This window comes from Mus caroli, chromosome 10, assembly GCF_900094665.2.
Source record: "Mus caroli chromosome 10, CAROLI_EIJ_v1.1, whole genome shotgun sequence".
Lineage (NCBI taxonomy): Eukaryota > Metazoa > Chordata > Mammalia > Rodentia > Muridae > Mus > Mus caroli.
The window spans coordinates 65,818,034-65,839,653 of NC_034579.1; the positions used below are offsets into that span (position 1 = coordinate 65,818,034).

General features: G+C 39.2%; 1 pseudogene; it reads right to left on the reverse strand.

Moving 5' to 3' along the window:
* Window positions 1-18,860: 18,860 nt before the first annotated feature.
* LOC110303993 lies at window positions 18,861-19,601 on the reverse strand (annotated as a pseudogene).
* Between the last annotated feature and the right edge of the window lie 2,019 nt (window positions 19,602-21,620).

Here is a 21,620-nt window from a genome sequence, read left to right on the forward strand (position 1 = left end):
CCTTTCCAACTTGGAAAGGTCTGGCCCCATCTTTAAAGGCAGGCTACACCTTTCTCACCTTGAATGTTTTGATCGCTTATATTCTTTCCATTTTCATAGACTCTTGTGAGTTTATTAAGCATGCAAAGATAGTCTAAGATCATCTCTGTAGTTTTTATTAAAGGTCTGATAAATGGCCCTTACCTCATTTGCAACTTTAATTCTCTCTTTCTGTTTGTTCGAACATATTTCTGGGGCAGAAATTAGGAGTTGGACGTTATTGTCAGACTTTTGTTTTATCACTTCTACTCCTAGGCAAATACTCAGGACCTTGAAAGCCCATGTCTGCATAAGAGTGCTCACACTAATGTTCACAACACCCTGATTTAAATTAGTCAGAATGGGCACAGTCCTCCATCTACACACACAGATGACAGGAACTGTGGGGACAGGACATAGCCCTGATGCACATGGACTACTGATGGGAACAGGGGGCACACCCTTGATGAACATATATAAATGGGAACTAGTGACTGAAAGGAGTACCATACATGTGCTGTGTCTTTTACATGGAGAAGAACTAACCCTGGCTATATGGGAAACCACATATTGCTTCATGGAGGAGCTAATCTGATTTAATCTGAACCTTGGAGGAAGGGAAGTCAAACCATTAGAAAAATGAGTCAGTGACTTTTTTTCCATCTGTAGTTACACACCATTCACAAGGCATTATACAAATTATGTCTTCAGTAAGTCCCTTAACAGATATGTCACTTAGGCACAATTTCAGTCTCCAAGAACATGGTATGTTATCATCATCAACCAAATGAACGATGCTTTCTGCTGTTGGACTGCATGGAGTTTTGAAATCCAGAGCTGGTTCTGCAATGAGACATTTTTATCTAATTTCTTTTCAGATTAAAAACAACACAGGGAAGAATAGTCATCATAAAGGCTGAGTCTGAACTTTCTACTGTCCATTATAACCACTGATTTCATATTGTTGTCAAATTTCCATTACAGATGGTTATTGGTTATGGTGTTTGTCAGACCTTTGTCCCAGTGCCTGAACAGTTCCAGAGAGAAAAGTTTTAAAGGCAGAAGGGTTTATTTTGGTCCATAAGTTCAGAGACTCATTGCTGGGTAGCACTAGTGTTTCTGGACCAGAGTGAGGCACAACATTATAGCTGAAGGGTATTGTGGAGCAAAGTTTCTTTCTTCATGGTGACCGGGAAGCATGGGGTAGGACAGAGAAGAAGGAAGAAGAAAGGAGGTTGAGGAGGAAGGAAATCGAGGAAGAAAGAGAAAGAGAAGGAAGAGGAGTAGCTCAGAGACAACATACCCAGTTACCAACTTTCTTCAGCTTCCTAACATTTCTACTGCTTCCTGAAACTGTCCCAGCAGCCAGGGCCATGTGAGTGTGCAGGGAACATTTCATATTCACACCTGAGCCATGAATCCTTGTGTCTAATGCTTTCTGCCTCCTAAAGCAAACCATGTTGTCTATCCTCTTTACTCAGACACTAGACTCAGATGAACTCATCCACTGCTTACTGCATGTTGATTGTTCTGAATGTTGTACCATCACTTATCTGTGTTTGTCCTGTAGCAGTGTTGACATTGGTGCCCTTTCACTCCTGTAATGTGAAAATAATATACTCCCATCTTCCATAATATATAATTATGAACATATACATAAAACTCTTAGTCTGAATTTATAAGTCAGGAGTTGGTACCTGTTGAGCTTGGTCTTGCTGCCCATTATAATGTCAAGTAAGGACCCCTAGGATCTAGAGTCTGCGTGTAGATCTATGTGACCCTGCTCCCAAGTTATTTCTGATTGGTAAATAGAGATGCCAACAGCCAATAGCTGGGCAGAAGAGACATGGGTGGCATTTAGGTTTCTGGCTTAGGGTCATAGAAGAATCATGAGGAGAAGATGAAGGTGCAGGGGGGAGAAGGAGAAGCCACCGTGGGTTGGGTGAGCCATAAAAGTGTTGCTTTGAGGGCTGGCCAATTGGAGTTAAGAGCAGCCTGGATGAAACATAGTAAGTAATAACTTGGAGTTATCAATAGGAAAGTAGATTATAATAGCAAAAAAGGTAGGTGTATGCCTAGTTCTCATGCTGGTTAAGGCTTATTGTAAATATAAAGGTTGTGTGTGTCTTTTACCTGGTAACTGAAAGACCAAGGCAGGGTAGAAATGTCAGGACTAAGTAATTCACACAACAGGTAACAGCTCCGTTATGTTGTCTTTCTTACTAGCATCAGATTTGAATCCCATACTATATGGTAAAAACTTCATCAGCACACTTTATCGAACTAGAGTTGGAGTGGAGGACGTGGCAAGAAACTGCACGTGTATCTTCTCTTTGAGAAAGGGAGACAGTTATTATTTCTGACACATTATCGCAGCCTGCAGAAAACACAGGCTGTGCATTTGAAATCCAAATGAGTCCCATATTTTCCTCTTTGAGGGTGGTTGAAGAGAAGCCCCATCAATATGCTTTGCCTCTGTCTTAAGATGAAAGAGAAAAACCTCCTCTGGTAGAGGAAAAAAAAAAAAAACCAGAGGGAACTTTATCCTAAAGCTTTAGCAGCCATCATTTATAAACTACCCAACTCTTACTGACTTCAGTCAACTTTGGCCTCTCAGCAGGAGAAGGCTGGCTGCAGGATACAAATTTGAATTTCACTAATAATATTAAGAAGGGATCAAGGCATTCTTGATGAGTTTAATATTGCAGATTCAGAAAGAATCATTGGACATCGGTGTCCTAAAAGTTCTGCTTTCTGAGTGAATCAGATCTTGTCCTAAAGATCAGAGATGCTCAAGTGATACAGGCATGGAAGTGTACATTTGCTTGAAGCCAGGACTAAACAGGGAGGGAATAATATGGTCCATGAACATTTTCTTCAGATATGTTGGAGAATTGAAGTGTCTGAGTTTCAGATTAGGAATCCAATTTATGACAAACTTGTTAAATGACATTTTAAACTTGGCTTGCTTTTTTCTGTGTCTCCCTCATTTTAAAAGATATTTTTAACACCTTATTGTATGGCAAGTGATGAGTGATTTGGTTTTATGTGTCTTGTGCTTTCATGTCTTTTACATGATGAGTTAGGCCCATAGTCTGAGGGAGCTCATGTACAATGCATTTCTATCTCTGCATAAGAAGACCCAGGTTAATGTGAAATGTCTAAACCAACTGGGAAGTAGCAGATAACATTTAACTAGTAGCAGATAACATTTAACATTTCCCACTGCATTGATACAAATAATGAATCATTCGCTTGAGTATAGACTCTGAGATGCTTGCCATTTGTCCCTTTAAATCATCCTGATCCTTTTTAAATCATCCTGTCTATTTTGTGGAATCTGGAACTACCAGTGCTTTGTACCAGCCTGGTTTGTGAATTGCTCTTTTAGATAACCTAATGAAAGTTTTTTGTTTGCTTGTTTGTTTTTTTTAAAATCCTTTTCTGACAGCTCTAACCACAAGCATTGAATGTAAGAAACTTTGAGCAGCTGAAAAGTTCTGCAGGGCTGGAGAGATGGCCCTGGGGTTGAGCATTTGCTCTGCAGCAATGAGGTATGGATGTTTAGATCTTAGGGAGGAAGATCACTGAGGTTTGCTGGCCTCCAGGCTGGTTAAGAAATATGAGCCTTGGGGTCTTGGGGAGCCTGCCTTAAAGGAATAGTCTCAGCTTCATAAAGGAGGGCACCATCTTTTGACTTCTTTATTTAGGGTAGCTCCAGAATGTGCAAATATATACATGAACACACATGTGCTCCCTCCAAAGAGATGCATACACAAATCAGTCAGTCGCTCAGTCAGTCAGTCAGTCAGTCAGTCAGTCAGTCAGTCAGTCAGTCAGTCAGTCAACCAGGCAGCCAGTTGTTGAATTTCTCCTAGTCCCTGACCTGCTCTCTTGGAGATTTTTTTTTAATTTTTAATTTTTTTATTACGTATTTTCCTCAATTACATTTCCAATGCTATCCCAAAAGTCCCCCATACCCTCCCTCCCTCTTCCCTACCCACCCATTCCCATTTTTTTGGCCCTGGCGTTCCCCTGTACTGGGGCATATAAAGTTTGTGTGTTCAATGGGCCTCTCTTTCTAGTGATGGCCGACTAGGCCATCTTTTGATACATATAAAGCTAGAGTCAAAAGCTCCGGGGTACTGGTTAGTGCATAATGTTGTTCCACCTATAGGGTTGCAGATCCCTTAAGCTCCTTGGGTACTTTCTCTAGCTCCTCCATTGGAAGCCCTGTGATCCATCCAATAGCTGACTGTGAGCATCCACTTATGTGTTTGCTAGGCCCCAGCATAGTCTCACAGGAGACAGCTATATCTGGGTCCTTTCAGCAAAATCTGATGATTATGTCTGCTTAAATTGTGTTTCTGTTGATGAGACGGTGTTGGCAAGACTGAATTGTTAGTTGTGGGTTTTATCACATTCTGCTCAGATATGATCTTCTTCACTAGATGTTTTCCATATCTGAATGGACTGGTATGATCAAGGAGATACAAAGCCCACACCCTTGAGGCAAGAGTTCCAGTGTTTGCATGACTTGTTTTAATGCTATTTGAATAGCTCTGTTCAGGAGAGAGGGCTCAATCCTTTTGCCTTAACTGAGTCCTGCTATTGGTGGTTAGGACCAAACTTTTATGACCTGAAACAGAAAGTTTAAGACCCGAAATCATTTTAACAACTCACCGTGGACTGACTCTCCTTCATTTTCCTATTATCTTTTCAGGAACAAAACTCCATCTTCATGCTACGAACCACTTCAGCAATCAAGGGAAAATTGAAAGCTCCAAAGTGGAAACCCTCTTTAAAGAGTGTCTCAGAAAGTGATCAGAAAATGATGTCTGTAATGGGCTTCTCGATGGCAAGCTCTTGCTGTAGATGGAAATCAAATAGCTGCCTTTTCTCCCTGGGTTGTTGTTTTCCACGCTGGAGGTGCTAACTACCTATTACTGTCCTTCCACAGTAAAAGAAGCAGGCGACATTTTCTTAGAGTCAAATACAGCCAGGCTTATCACCATCAAGACCACCAGCAAGTCTGCCAGCAAGACAGCCAGCAAGACAGCGGTGCTAATTCTTCCTTGGAAGATGAAATGCTCAGATGTGATTCTGTTTCCACCATAGATTGTAGTTCCTGGCAGCACCTCGGTCAGTGCTGGCATGTGATGGGTTAGCTGGAAAGATAGACTTCCATCACGAGCAAGTCATCTCTGAGAACAAAAGATCATTTCCCAAGGTTGTTTGGCATATGATGACCGATGCTGTATAGTGAGCCACAGTAAAACTACACTGGATTTACATTGTTGGAGGATATGGTAAAAACAGGGCTTAGGTCACAGGCTTTGAACTGAAAGACACCACCACGTCATGACCCAGACTCTCGTTCTTATTCACTGTGTGGACTGAGCCAAATTCCCCAACTTCAGTTACTTTCTCGTTACTTATACAATACCTACTGGGAGTCATGGGGTTGCACTGAGGCCTACATTCTAACATCACATCTCTTTCTATTCCTATATTTTCCTTGGTTTCTCCTCTGTTATTCTATGGAAAAAGCGTGAAGGTTGGGAAGTATCCTGCGGCTTCAGAGAGGCAGTAGTTGGGGTAAAAGAATGACTTCAGAAGATGTCATCTTTACCAGTCCTGTGCAAACCAAAATGATGTTTGTGGTTGCTCTTACATCTCCTTTTCTATCAGCTTATTCTTACTCAGTAACTTCTATGTGGAAGCACTGTTCTTTCATGCTGGCCTTTTGGGGTTGTTCTTTGCTCCTTTGTTGTTGCTGTTAGATTAAAGATATGCTGACCTCCAGCTCTCTAGGAGGTAGAGCCATATTTGACCTCCCTGTTCCAAGTACCAAAAGCCATAGTTGTCCCAGGAGTAAAAGGGTCATATCTGCCTTCCTCAAAAAATCAAGTTCTGGGATCAATCAAATCAGGCTCTCCAGTCACCTATCACCTCATTCTGGAGATCTATTCATTGAAGTAGATTAGGCACACTTCCTGACTGAAGCTTGGTCCCAATGAAGTGAATATTGAATGAACATCTGTCTCTTCCTTTTGTTTATATCAGGCAGTCTCTGCAGCAATAGAGACTCCTCAAGTTCAAAGTACAGCAAAAATCAATGGCGCTTAGACGTGCCAATCACAGCTAGACACCAACTTAAGATGAAGTTTATAGTGATGGTTTTATATATATTGTTTGCCTTTCTCTTTCTATTCCTCTGGCCTATTGTCCTCAAGAACTTCTTGTAGAAAGGAAAGGAAGATGAATTTTCACAAGCTCCTGTATTTCTTTTTCTTGCTAATATATATAAAACACTGGAAACGAAGTCTTCTCTGCATTTAGCAGCTGTCATCAGGGTTTGTAGCTTAAATTTCCTTTTATAAAGTATTGTCTAGACCTTCTGAACATTGATGCTCCTTGTATTTATCTACTTATTTATCTATCTATTTATTTATTTAATGGCAATCTCTCCTTCCTACAGATGCAATGTCTTCACAGTTGCACGACTCACAACTCACAATCCTTCCTGTATTGCTCAGTTTCAAGGGAACTTGCTTAGAGGTGAGGTCCTTTCTTTCTTTCTTTCTTTCTTTCTTTCTTTCTTTCTTTCTTTCTTTCTTTCTTTCTTTCTTTCTTTCTTTCTTTTCTTTCTTTCTTTCTTTCTTTCTTTCTTTTCTTTCTTTCTTTCTTTCTTTCTTTCTTTCTTTCTTTCTTTCTTTCTTTCTTTCTTTCTTTCTTTCTTTCTTTTCTTTCTTTCTTTCTTTCTCTTTTTAAATTTTATTTTCTTTTTAAAATTTTTCTTATTTATTTATTTTTATTAGATATTTTCTTTATATACATTTCAAATGCTATCCCAAAAGTTCCCTATACCCTCCCTCTGCCCTCCTCCCCTAACCACCCACTCCCACTTCTCGGCTCTGGCATTCCCCTGAATTGGGGCATATAAAGTTTGCAATACCAAGGGGCCTCTCTTCCCAGTGATGGCTGACTAGGCCATCTTCTGCAACATATGGAGCTAGAGACATGAGATCTGGGGGGTACTGGTTAGTTCATCATGTTGTTCCACCTATAGGGTTGCAGACCCCTTCAGCTCCTTGGGTGCTTTCTTTAGCTTCTCCATTGGGGGCTCTGTGTTCCATCTTATAGATGACTGTGAGCATCCATTTCTCTATTTGCCAGGCATTGGCATGGCCTCATATGAGACAGTTATAACAGGGTCCCTTCAGCAAAACCTTGCTGGCATATGCAATAGTGTCTGGGTTTGGTGGCTGATTATGGGATGGATCCCCGGGTGGGGTAGACTCTGGATAGTCCATCCTTTCGTCTTAGCTCCAAACTTTGTCTCTCTAACTCCTTCCATGGGTATTTTGCTCCCTATTCTAAGGAGGAATGAAGTATCCACCCACTGGTCTTCCCTCTTCTTGATTTTCTTGTGTTTCTCCAACTGTAAGAATGCACAGATCCTACAGGCTTACTGTCTGTGTTTCTAAGGACAACAGAACAGTTATCTGGAGGTAAGATCTTGGTTGAAACAGGCACTTAGTCCCTTTGGCTGGATGCTTTGCAGATGCCATTCACTTGGGCCTGGATATTAGATAGATCACAGAGCAACTCCACACTAAAAGAGCCTTAAAGCTGAGGAGCTCAGATGATGAGTCAGCTCAGGACAGTTCTGTGTTTGGTGGTTAGGGTTTCTGACTTCCAGCTGAGGGCACTGTTCAACAAACTCTGCTTGACTTTGAAAGACAAAGGAAGATCCTGGAGGCTAACACACCATGTAACAAATTTTAGGGAAACCGAGAAGGAGCCTGGAGAGATGGCTTGGTGGCTAAGAGTGTGTACTACTCTTGCAGATATGGTTTCCAGCATGCACCCAGTACCTCATAGCATCTATAGCTCTGGTAACAGGGATTCTGATATCTACTTTCGGCCTCAGCAGGCACTGCACACACACACATACACACACACACACACACACACACACACACACACACACACACACACACAGAGACAGATGTATATGTGTATATATATATATATATATATATATATATTTATATGTATATACATATGCATATATATACATACACACAGATGTATATGTGTATATATATATATGTATATACATATGCATACACACACACACACACACACATATACATATATATATACATATGTGTGTGTATGTGTATATGTATGTATATGTAGGCAGAGAGAGCACTCATACACATAAAAAAGCAACATGTATTAAATGAACATTCTTTTCCATTCACTTTTAGTTTTTCTGCTGTTAGTGGGCTCGTGTGTTTCCCCAGATAAGTACTCTCCTGTCTCCTTATTTGTCTGCTCCCTTTTCCACTTAGGGAGGAATGAGAGCTCTTTGCCTGATACTAGGAACAGCATATAAATATATTCTGAATAGAAATATTCTCCCTATGTTAGCCTCTCCCACATTCCTATGACTCCCGGAATGTCTGCTGCCACAAACCCTTTGTCTCTCCCCCACTCAGTTGACAAAAAAAAAAAAAAAAAAAAAAAAAATCAAATCTACCAAAATCTACTTATCAGATAGATAATTTTGGAATAACTTCAATTTTATGCTCTACAAATATATGGAGATTTGTAGATAACTTTTCCAAGACAGAGCTCTCTCATGAAACTACTGTGTGGCATGGATAGCTTGAACTTCTGATTTTCTAGTCCCTGTCTCCCAAGTTCTGGAATTATAAGCATGTACTAGCATTAACCAGGGGATATCTATCTATCTATCTATCTATCTATCTATCTATCTATCTATCTATCTATCTATCTATCTATCTATCATCTATCTTGGATTATTAGGCTTTTGGAGATTTTGAAAGCTTTTCCTAAAGTTTAGTTCTCTGCTTCTGATTTGTTTTTTCTTAAACCCTCAAGGTGTGTTGTGATTGGTGTTGAGTGAAAGAGGGTACTCATCTCTGGAAGAAGATGCAGACAGAGCAAGAGTCAGTCCAGAAACCAGGCAATTAGTGACATGTGCATTGTGTGGACTGACACTTGGCAGAGCCTGTGAACAAGTTGGCTCTCTGCAACTTTGGGAATGGAGTCTGGAATGTTGCCTAATCCTTTTTACAGGAGACTTCTTCCTTAGGGTGAACCAGTTTCCTGGCAAATAAAGCAAGACCACACTAGAAGAAGAGGCTCAAAGTAATAGAAGAACTTGCTGTGGTTATTTACAGTTAGGGAGTACTGTTTCTTCTGCTAGATAGAAATACCATCTAGAGCAGTGGCTCTCAACCTATCGGTTGAGACCCCTTGGGGGGTGTGAAAAGACTTTCACAGGGGTCTCATATCAGCTATCCGGCATATCAGATACTTACATTACAATTAATATCAGTAGCAAATTACAGTTATAAAGTAGCAATAAAAATAATTTTATGTTTGTGAGTCACTCCAACATGAGGAACTGTATTAAAGGGTTGCAGCCTTAGGAAGGCCAAGAACCACTGATCTACAATCATGGGCTTCAAGAAACTAATGTTATGGAAATAATAGACAGGACTTAACATGACTTTTGCTGGCATTGAAAAGGACACCATGAGAGGACTACTGCAAATCCTAGCAAAGATGACTCTTGGCTCATTGAAAGGCAAGCTATTTTTCATTTAAAAGTTGTTCTTCTACTTGGGAGAGCAGACTCTGCCGGAGACATGACAGTGCCAAGCTCTCTAGGAATCAGAGTCTGTCAGAAAACTGCAGCTGTCTCTTGAAGTGAGAACTCCCCAGGCACAGTCAGTTGGTTCTGTCACTTCAGCTGTGAAAGGAAGTCCTAGCTGTTACAGCACAAGAGCATTTCATGATGAAGGGCGCAAACACCCCAGTCCTCTTTCTGCCAATCTACAAGTGAGCTACCAGGATGATGCTCATCACCATCTGTATGCAAATGTACACACCAGTTTGGGTACCATCATTCTTCAGCTCCAGGAAGAGATTATACAGAGGCTCTTGCTTGTCTCATTCACTTTAAACTTGGCATGTTGAAAGGCAACGTCCTCCTAACCCTGTTGCCTACCCTCTCTTGTCTCCTTGGTGGATTGTTTATCGTCCTCGCGCTGCTCTGAGGACTTTTCTCATCTTCTCTGCATCTTGCGAGACCCTTTAGATGTTTTATATACACCCAGCACCTAGCATTTTGAATTTTAATGGTGTATTTATTCTCAGCCTACTTCTTCTATCTCCTGAAGAGTGTCTCACGAAAGAGTTATAGATCTGGTCATAAAATCCAATAAAGATGTGTTCGCCAGACTGATTTATTTTCTGAGCGCTCTCCCTGTTAAATTCATAAGAGGAACCAGATTTCTGCAGATATTTGACTACTGTAGTGGAAATGATAAGAGCCATAGCCCACCCAGGCACAGATATTAAAAAAAAGAAAAGGCTCCATTGCTCACACTAAATCGTTCTCTCTCAAAGAAATGAGGCAATGGCTTAAGTAGAAGAATGATTCATTAAGTATGTTAAATCACCAGGCATGAGAAAAGTTGGGCTTTATGATTCAAGATAATTAGTTTGGAGAGCTAGATGGTATAGCTAAATAGACTCGTGAGAAGTCACAAGCGAGTTAATTTTATTTTCAATTTCCAAAGTCAAAGCAAGTACTTTAAAAACAAACAAACAAACAAAAACCAAGAACAAAAACAAAAACAAAACAACAAAACCAGTGTGTGGATTTCATTGGCTGTTATTATAAAACTTGTTCTTGGCAGCCAGAGCCCAAGAAAACACCATGGTTTGTTCTGTTTCACTACCTGGAATATGAAAACATGGCTCTGGGAAGAACTTCAGAACTAGGCATGAGAATGTCCCCAATTCCCCCGACTCCTTTCCAGGTCACTGTCTTTCCACAGACTACATTGTACCCCCCAACCCTTTCAAAAGTCAGGGATGAATTTGTGTTTTCTTAGTATGGGAATCTCTCAAAACATACATTATTTATGACCAACTTTGATATTGTTTTTTCCCCTAGTTTGTCTTCTCTGCTTACACCCTGGACACCACTCCCCCACATCTCTGCTTCCCTTAGGGCTCTAGTCTCCTCAGATTCAGTCAGACCTGAAGGTATGTTTCTGGGAAACAGTTTCTGCTACTGCCCACGATGGGCATCAGGGTATGTCTCTTAACCAGTCTTTCTGTGTTCCTTCCTCCGATTTCAAAGGCTTCAAGGATATGAAACTGACATAAATCTTTGCTGTCAAAACTGTTTTCCAAGGTATTCTAAGCTGGGCCAAAATATAATCTGAGGGACACCATAGAAACAACTAAAATGACTGGTCTTGTCATTCTTCTATCTTGTTGACACAGCAAAATGTTTAAATGATTTTCTCCCTTTGGTTCCAGTAAAGGTAGCTCTAGCCATTGCTCCTGGAGGATCCATTGTTAGAACACAGTTTCATAGTGTTTCTTGATGGGGACCAGGCCCAGGACCTCCAGTTATGCCGTGGACACAAAACTCAGCTCTGTGAAATCTTCATTCTATAACCACTGTGAGACAACAACCAGAATTCGTTTCTTTGAAAAGTGACGTTTTTACTAAAATACTTTAAAGTTTTGCAGGCTATTGCTCCCCCATTAGTCATCATTTAGAAATGAGGCTTTTCACCAATGTTTTTGTTTTTATAAATCTAGTAAAATTTACTAACCATCCTTTGGGGTGGATGCTTATTTCTTCAGGCAGCTATCTAACTCTAATTTGATTATGATGGAATTACAAATGCCAGAAACACGATGTGATGTTTATAAAAGTTTTGGGGATTTATATATATATATTCAAAATATTCTCTAGGTAGGAAAGCTTTGTTCACTGTAATTTTGACACGAGGAACAGGAGGCTATGAAGGGACTTCCCCTGTGACTACACAGAAAGACAATGGCTTATAGAACTCTTTAACTATGTCATCAGAGTGGCTAGAGAGATGGCTCAGCTTTTAGGAACATTTGATGCTCTTGAAGATGACCCCTGTTTGGTACCCAGCACCCACATGGCAGCTCATAATTATCTGTAACTCCAGTGACAGAGGATGTAATACCTTCTTCTGGCTTCCATAGGCTGCTGCATGGATGTGTGCACACATACTCATGCAAGCAAAACATTCATTCACTTAAAGAATAAACAAATCTTTAAAATGGTTTACCACAGACATTGTGTGTTAGTATTTCTTGGAGTGCACACATCAGACCTTTGAGGATTTGATACATGTTCAAGATCACAAACGTTTAGATTCTTATGTTATAAGGAGAATGAAGATAACAACCCTCTTGTTATACATGTGTATATCTCATCTAAAGTTATTCTCTAATCACATATTTATTAATCACCCACTACGTGTAGACATTTTATGTGTTTGAAATGGGGACCATGTGTACTTAAAATCCCCTTCAAAATGGGAGGAAATTAGTTTTGAGGTCATCTTAAAAGCCAATTTTGTATAAATTTAGCTCATCCATTTCTGAGTAGTGGTTTTGCTATTTTCATTTAAAAGCTAATCTTGACAGTTGATTAAAATGCTGTCTGCCTGCTCAGTCCTGGATGGTGCCCTCTGTACTATGATAGGCAGTGTGTGAACTTCCTTCCCTCTCCCTACGTTTTATATTTCAATTGTCAATTCTCAATTATTTGATTCTTCTTGCTTTGACTTACGATTTCAATTTTCCCCCTTTTATTAGCTTTGTTTCAGATTATCTATTCTATTTTATCTTGGCTTTTGTTCTCTTTTTTTGATGAATATTTCTTTGAAACATCCCCAAGATCAAGGCAATAACACTTGACTTGATAGTGCAGAGAGTGGTTAGAAGTCTATTTCTTTGTGAAAAATAGCCATTTCTAGAAAGTATTGTTCATGACAAAGAACACTGGAGACAGGCAGAAGTTAAAATGGCAGAGACATATTTTATTGGGTCCTATTGCAATAGGGGAATGCAGACTGTGATATAGAATGGAATCCAGTCTCAATATACTAGGGATAATGGGGCTTTAAGGCCAAGGAATAAGAGTTGATGGATGGAAAATTGTTCAAATGAGATGTCAGATCAGGGGGGCGAGGGTAGCTGCAGAATCTAATAGGGGTTCCCAGTAAAGGCAGGCCAGGGTGACCAGATGGTAAGGTTAGTGAATGAGAGAAATTTTTTTGAGCCTGAAGATTGGGGCAAGGTTGTGACAAGTTAATTTTGCACCAGTATTTTGTAAAGCCAGATTTTTACAAAGTCCACACATTTGACTATTTCAGCTTCTGAATCCTGATTGAAATGTAGCCAGGTCAAGAGTCTTTATTTATTTATTATTGCTTTTAACTGAGACATAATTAGTATCTTTGTGACTTGTAAAGTCTTACAATTTGATATCCAGCATACAAAGATCAAGTGAGGAATGTTTGCCACTCCTAAAACCCATGCTTACTCTTCAGTGATTTATTTTCGGCTCTTTAATTAAATATGTTTCAGATCTCAAATTAAAATCACTCTTTGTTTTCTTTGTCTCAGAAGAAAATGTCAATTAAAATTTATTCTAGAACCTAGAATGAGTTGTGAGTCCCTCATGTCAGGCTGAAAAAATAATTTCTAATTTGTTAAGGAGCAATTATAGCATGTTGATACAATTCTACTGACAAGGATAACTTTTGTAAATGTTGTGAGTTTTAAGGAAATAGATATAATTACATTTTGTATTATATTGGAACACAGTTTAAATGAGGACTAACTCAAATTATCATGTCTTAATTTCTCAAAAATGTTAGACCCAAAAGTGGTAAAGATGATTGAAGAAGATGCATGGCAAGATATACCAACTTTATCTAAATCCACTAGTAGCTAGTTCAGAAACAAAAGATTCTTTCTTTTACATTCATTCTAAAATGGCATGCCTACTTCATAGATATCAAGTGAAGCTCTTATAATGACTTATACTACAAATTAAAAGGAAAGCACACAAAATGTTTCAAAAATATCATCTAAGTTTGACACAACAAAATCTTATCCACAATCTGTGCACACAAGGATATTACTGTTTGGAAATATGAAGCTTAACTATATACAAAGAGTGGAGCTTTGCCAAAGGTTTGAGCACTGCCAGCTTCAACAATATTTATTTTTGAATTGAGTTCCTGTAACATGAAGGTCACCATTCTATGCTGATTATGGTCACATTTGTCTTCTGACAACTTTTACAATGGCATTTTAATCCAAATATTGGTTTGGTGTATACTGTTGAACAAAATGGTTCTGTACTGTATCTAGGTAGAGGGACACTTGAAATCAAGCCATGGTTTTTTTTTTTGTTTTTGTTTTTTTGTTTTTTGTTTTTGGTTTCTTCTTCTTCTTCTTCTTCTTCTTCTTCTTCTTCTTCTTCTTCTTCTTCTTCTTCTTCTTCTTCTTCTTCTTCTTCTTCTTCTTCTTCTTCTCCTCCTCTTGCCTACAGTTCCCACCATGAGCTAAACTTCATTGTTATATTCCACCTTCTCCAAGCTTCTTGCTATGGCTTTTTAATCCCTCTTGAACTGATCTCTACAACCTCAAGTTACTTAATATGAACATGATGTGACATCATCTCTTGCTGCCATATTCTCACTTATGAGCACAATGTGTTTTAAAAAAGATTCCCTTCTTTCAAATCTGGCTTCCAAATTTGGGTAGTTGCCAAGTATTTTTTTTCCTTTCTCATTTCTGCAGTTCTTTGTCCATCTGAGATGTCATGTTTGATTTGGGAAATGATTCTTTTTTTTTTTTTTTTGGTTCAGGGTTTCTCTGTGTAGCCCTGGCTGTCCTGGCACTCACTTTGTAGACCAGGCTGGCCTCGAACTCAGAAATCCGCCCGCCTGCCTCTGCCTCCTGAGTGCTGGGATTAAAGGCATGTGCCACCACACTCAGCTTGGGAAGTGATTCTTGATGTACAAAGAACTATTTGGGCTTCTGCATATTGGTCTAGAGACACCAGGTCCCACTTCATATCTCTGTCCATGGATAGTCCTTTCTCCTAAGTCCTGATTCCTAGTTAGATCTTTGAAGTTCACGTTCTATAAGCAAGAAATGTCTAGACTGAAGGCTCATCTCCTCCTCATCCATGTCTTCTATGAAGCCGTAATTTATTTGTCTACAGTCCTTGTGGTACCTGGATATTTCAGCCAATTGTTCATCTCTATTATACTACTGCCATATTTATACCTCTCCTAAGGTCATTGCTAGTTGTAACTTCATCTACATGATTATATTATTTAGAACTTTTACCATTTATTACTCAATGAATACATGTTGCCTGCTTTCCTTTGAGAAAACTGCTTTGTAAATAATCTTGAATCCCACCCCAAAGTGACGGCATGGCCACAGAAGATGGCAAGACAAAACTTGTGGAATACATTTTACTTTCTCTACTAAAAATGATTAGAAATATGTGGATTTGTATTCATATGGAATCATTTTATTAAGTCTGAGACTCATGAGATAAGCAGAGGGATAGCATAACACATTACGGCAAACAAGTACCAGTCTATAAAGATCTCTCGGCAGCTAATGAGTTCCTTGGGCCTTAGTTGGAACAAAGAGAGAAGAAATGTAGGAGTAGAATGAATCACAACAATGACTGACAGGTGGTCATGGAGCAGCAAGCATGAGCCAAAGGCCAGTACTGGAAATATATAATAATTGCTCTGTGCACAGCTCTATAATTATTTGAAGAGAAAAGCTTACAAATCCCAGATCATTTAAACAAGATTTTCCAACTGAATAGTTTGGGTGGTTGAAAAATGAATATTCATTATGTTAGATGAGAAAATAAAAAAAACATTAAAGTAATGAAATACTGTGTTCCAATATGGGCTTTTCAAGATCTTCTGATTCTGTTTCTACTCAGAACATTTTTGGGAGGTAGTGAGCTAATGTTATCCCCATTTTATAGGTAGTGAAGCAGACCTAGAAGTAAGGCACTCTGAAAGGTCCAGAGAACATCACAGAAGAGAGAATAGAGATACTTTAAAAGCCAAAGGATGGAGAAGGAGGTCATGGAAATCTCCCACACAGATATGGCATTGGCATGGCAACCATGAACACAAAGGAGCTATGGGTACCTGCACAGGACTCAGCATCCATCTTTCCACCATGGCTGGAGGAGATGCCCCTGAGGCTCTGCCAAATACCTTAGAAGCTAATGCCTATTAATGACCATTCTGCTGATGAAGGGATGCCACCTTCTCTAATGATGTGGAGTAGTTGAAAGAGAAGAGGTCAGAGGCAAAAGATGGGTGGTAGTAGATATTGATGAGGGGTGAATATAACAAAATATTATTATATAATCATAAATTGTATGTGTATGAAACCATCCAAAAAGATAACCAAGGTCTACAGGTAAAACAGTATTCTCTCAGGTTAATATGTGTTAGAGAGTCTGCTCACCTTAGCAACACATCTTAATGACGTGGATCAAAAGTCATAGCATGCACACTCACATTTGTGTGTGCAGTCACATTTATGCATGCTCCCAGGTGTTAGATAAATGGGCTTTCCTCAGAAGAGAAAATATTCCTGACAGTATTCCTGGTACAGTGAGAGGGAAGAGCTCTCTTCTTTCAGAACTGCAAGTCAGGGACCAGCAATGTATTCAGCTGCTGATTTGGTAGAAGAGGTGGGCTATGGGAAAGCCCCAGGCCTCCACCATTTTCCAACTCTTAGGAAAGGAGATGCATTAAGGTTGGCACATCTCTCTGCAGGGGAGAGCCTGATTCCTGTAGAGTTCTTCCTATGTTAGCAGGGGCGAGCTGGTATGGGCTCAGTATGGAATTGACAGATTGACCAAATTGGTTCTGTTAAGTCTTGCTTTGAAATGCATCAGTGTCCTCACTCAAACAGAAGTGCCTTCTCTTTCTCTTTACCAACACTGGCATTTGACTCAGTCACTCCAGATTTCAAATCCTTCCAAGAACGTCAACCATTGGATAAAGCTGCAGTAAGAGACCTCTCTTCCAACTCCTGAGCCCCTGGTATTGCATGTTTGCCTCACATTTTGGGGATTCTGTTTGGGCACAAAAAGTCTCCAAAGGTCACATCAACAAGAGTATGGAGGAAGGAAAACTTTTCTGGGGTTGTGTAAAAAAAAAGTGGGTTTTAATATACTCATGATTGTTTGTGGGGGTGGGGAATAGTAAAGGCTTAGCATAGTCAACTTTAGATTTAGTTATTACATATAGTGAATTATAAGTACTTCTACTTTGAATTCTAAGTAGTATGTAAATTGTATTTATATAATAAACACCTATCTGAAGAGAAATCACCCTTTCCATTTTTCTTAAGACTTGGTTAAAGCCAAATGTAAGAAAATTGAAGACTTTGAGGGACTCTGTCCACTTTTCTTGTCAATTTTTAGCAATTTTTGACAAAATAGCTATAACTCTGGTTGAGAATAGGTATAATTATGCTTTCTTCCTCCAAAGTGAGAAGATTCGGGGCTGACATTTCCTTACGAAGTGCCTCTATGAAGAATTAATTGTGTCAAGGGTTGTAAGTCAGTCTCTTCTTAAGCCCTTTTAGATTTCTGTGTTGGTTTCAATGACCTTAATTGTTTCCTTTTAAGTGGTGTGTTTGATGGATTAGCGCATTGTCATTATTTATTAACACCAATGAATCTTTGAATGTCAGAAACTGGATTGCTCTTGAAAGTCATATTGGGGTTACTCTCTCAGTCACATTGCATCATAGCTGCCATGTGTGTGCAGTGTATGGTTATCTGCATGTATAGTAAGCTTTACATATACTTTCATGTATATTTGGAGCAAATAAATGACATTTTACGTGCTTTTTCTCTGTCAACATTTTCAGTTTCCATTGAGAAAATTTCCTTCCTTCCTTCCTTCCTTCCTTCCTTCCTTCCTTCCTTCCTTCCTTCCTTCTTTCTTTCTTTCTTTCTTCCTTCCTTCCTTCCTTGCTTTAAAAAAAAGATTTATTTATTATGTATACAGTGTTCTGTTTGCATGTATACCTGCAGGACAGAAGAGGACACTAGATTTCATTATAGATGATGGTAAGCCACCATGTGGCTGTTGGGAATTGAACTCAGGACCTCTGGAAAAGCAGCCAAGTGCTCTCAACCTCTGAGCCATCTCTTCAGTTTGACAAAACATTTCTTGAAATGTTAAAAGAACATATCAGAAAATATAAAAAGCAAAACTAAAAACCCCCATGTGGAGGGGGATTTTATTTATTCAAAAACAGAGTATTTTATTTGTTCCAAAAAAACCAACCAACCAACCAACCAACCAACCAACCAACCAAAACCTCACTGCTTTAGGTCAAAGGACACAGAATGGTGTGGGTAATACTGGCAGCTTCTCATTGTTTTTCCTAGCCTGAGATAGTTTTCAGAAATATCAGAAGAGGAAAGAGACGAAGAGCTAAAATCTTAGACTGAAACATTCTGGTACTGATGGGCTTCATTTCTTACAAACTTTCTCTAGCCAAGGACGACCTGACCATCTCTCCCTGTATGGCATGCAAATTACATGCCCCTGTTGCATTTAGGGAAATTAGTGAGTATGTACATATGTGTGTGTGTATATGGGTGTATGGTATGTGCATGCATATTTTGAGAGTGCCTGAACATATACAGCATGTCTTTCTACTTGGTCTTTTTGCTTTTTTTTTTTTTTTAATTTTTAAATTTTTTTGCTTCAAAAGCACCATTTTTATTTATACAGGGTTCTAACCAGTCAGTGGCAGGAGGAGTAGGGGAGGCTCCATCTTCAATCCAGGGCCTCTATGGTGTCAGTTTATTGTTACCAAACACATAGGTACGTGGCATAATGGATCTGGTAAGCTGATAAGAGTGTTCAGTCTCGCTTTGCTAAAGCAACAAGGTTAACATCAATCTCTTCTTCTGTAAGACTCCTTAATTTTGGATTTTCACTGTAACTACTCCAAGTTCTATTTCTGAAGGTTTGAAATTAATCAATGGAACAGTAGACAGGCATGGAATTGCAGTTTCTGCTGTCCAAATGTCCAATCAAATTTCTTTTTCACTTTTTTTTTTTTTTTGAGGAAGCTGGTTGACTCTGTTTGTTTAACTCCTGCTGCTATGGGCTTTAAAGTCACAGTTGCAGCCTGCAGGGTCACACTCGAACACATGAGGACCTTGTTCTTCATCTATACCAATTAAAATCATACAGCAACCAAGCAGCCTCATCTAAGCATTCTGTGTGTTGACTTCAGAAATATCAGCAATTCTTTTATAGCATGCCCATAGGAATCTCATAACCATATTTGTATTTCCAATTATCTGCCTCACAGTGTGCCCTCTGTACCTGGGATCTACTGTCAGCTGTCACTCCTGTCACTACACAGCCAATGCTTACAGTCATCCTGAACAAATTACTCACCATGCTAGAATCTAGCAATTTGACAGGTACTTTCTTCTGTGTGACGATAACTGCACAGTCCTTTCCTCTGACAGTGACAGATGTAAGTCCACCCTGGTTAATAATCTTAAAAGCACATTCTACTTGGTAGAGTTGGCCCTCAGGAGAGAAAATAGTAATGTGAAGGTCAAAACCAGCACTGGAACCATAGGACATGGTATTCCCACTATTTCAAACACAGTGTGTACTCCATAGCACTCATACCAGGCACACAAACCCTACTTGGTCTTAAACAGAGACTTCTGTTTGCCTCCTCAGTGACACGCTCACTGACCTGTGAACTTCCAGTGATTGCCCTGCTACAGTCTCCATTTCTTTGTAGTAATACTGGTGTTGTAGAGATGTGGTACCTTGTCCAGTTTTACATGGGTTCTGGGGATGCAAACTTAGGCTCTCAAATGTGTCCCAGCAAGCATTATACCTACTGAGCCACCACCAGCTTCTGTTTAGTGGCACTCCAAAGAACTGTAGACTTCTGAAGTGCTTGAACTCACTTATCTTCTGTAATAACTAAGTCATATATGGAGAGATAAAAGATTTTTTTAACAAGCAACATCTCTGTCTGCTTTGAAATGGACACTTGGTGCCAGTTATGTGTGTTTGCAAAATTGTTCCCAGTTATAGTTTGCAGGGGGTAGGAATGGTTCTGATTTTGCTTCTATTATAGTGAAGCCTGGCGATGAAGAGCTTGAGATTTGAAGCTTGGATTTTTATCACTTAACAGCCAGATGAGATTGGACAGTTTTCTAATACTTTAGTCTCTTCATCTATGAAGTGAGTTGGGATGGAAGAGGAAGTAGGGGTAGGGAGGGGAGGAACAAATGAATGAACAGTAGTTATTAAGGAAAATGGAAGGGCTTGAAAAATCCTATGAATTCTGATCAAAATCATATGTACCAGATAAAATAATGCTTTCTTGTATATAGTAGATAGATAGACATGTTTGAATATGTGTGTACAATATATAGTAATATGTATCTAGATATGCTACTCTTAGCTCTGGGAGAGTCCAGAGTGAATCAAATCCTTGTACATATAAGTACAGGTAGAATTCATAGTTCCTTTTCTGAATTCTTCTCTCCAATAAATACTCCCAAATTTCTTTAGAGAAATAGGTAGTTCAGGATTGAGGCACGGAGAGTATAAGGGAACCTGGACACACCTCACACCAAAAAAGTAAGAAGTCCCTAAAACATAGTGAGAGGAGGCTGAAGAGGATCTCTCACCACCTAAGTAAGAACACAGCAACAAGAACAAGAACAACAACAACAACAACAACAACATGTGACATAACCCAGGAGACTAGAAATGAGCTATGCATAAATCTTTGTGTTTATCACTATCTCTCTGGCTTTCCACAGAACTGGTAAGATCATGTATTACAGAAAAGAGTTGGGGATAATGCCTGCAAAATTGGATGTCAAATTCAGGAGAGTGGAGCTAGATCCTATCTCTTACAGTTATAAAAATAAACTCAGAATTGTTAGAAGACAGTGTGAGGCCAGAAACTATAAAACTGACAAAAAAAAAAAAAAAGCCGAAAAAATCCCTATAGAAGTACTTCAGGAAATTGCAATGGGTGAGGGTATATATTTTTTTTTTTTTTGGGTATGACGGGGGATGAGAAGTGACAGAAAAATAAAATAAAAAATAGATAAATGGGATTTTATTCAGCTACAAATCTGCTCAACAAAGGAAACAACCAGCAGAGTGAGAAAAAGTTACAAAATGGGAGGAAGCACTTGACATATATACATATAGAGGACAAAGGATTAATATCCCGGATATATAAGGAAAAATGCAACTTAGCAAAGCCAAATCAGGCGATAAAAGATGGGGCAATATGTCTACTAAATATTCCAGAAAAAAATTACAAGTATCTCATTGAGAGATAATGCTAAAAGCAACCTTCCCTCAGAAAATGCAAATCTAAACCACACTGAGCTACCAATGTGCTCCTGCAAGGGTTACATCAACTAGTGCCCATGAGGATGTGCACAGAAGGGGACCCTTAAATGCTGTTGGTTGCGATATAAACTAGCCCAATTATTATTGAAACCAGTGTGGAAATTCTTTCAAAAATTCAAAGATACTGCCGAGTGATCTAGGTATCCCACCTCTATACTTATATCCAGAGGAAATTAAATAGGTATGTATGTAAAAGAGGCCTTGGTG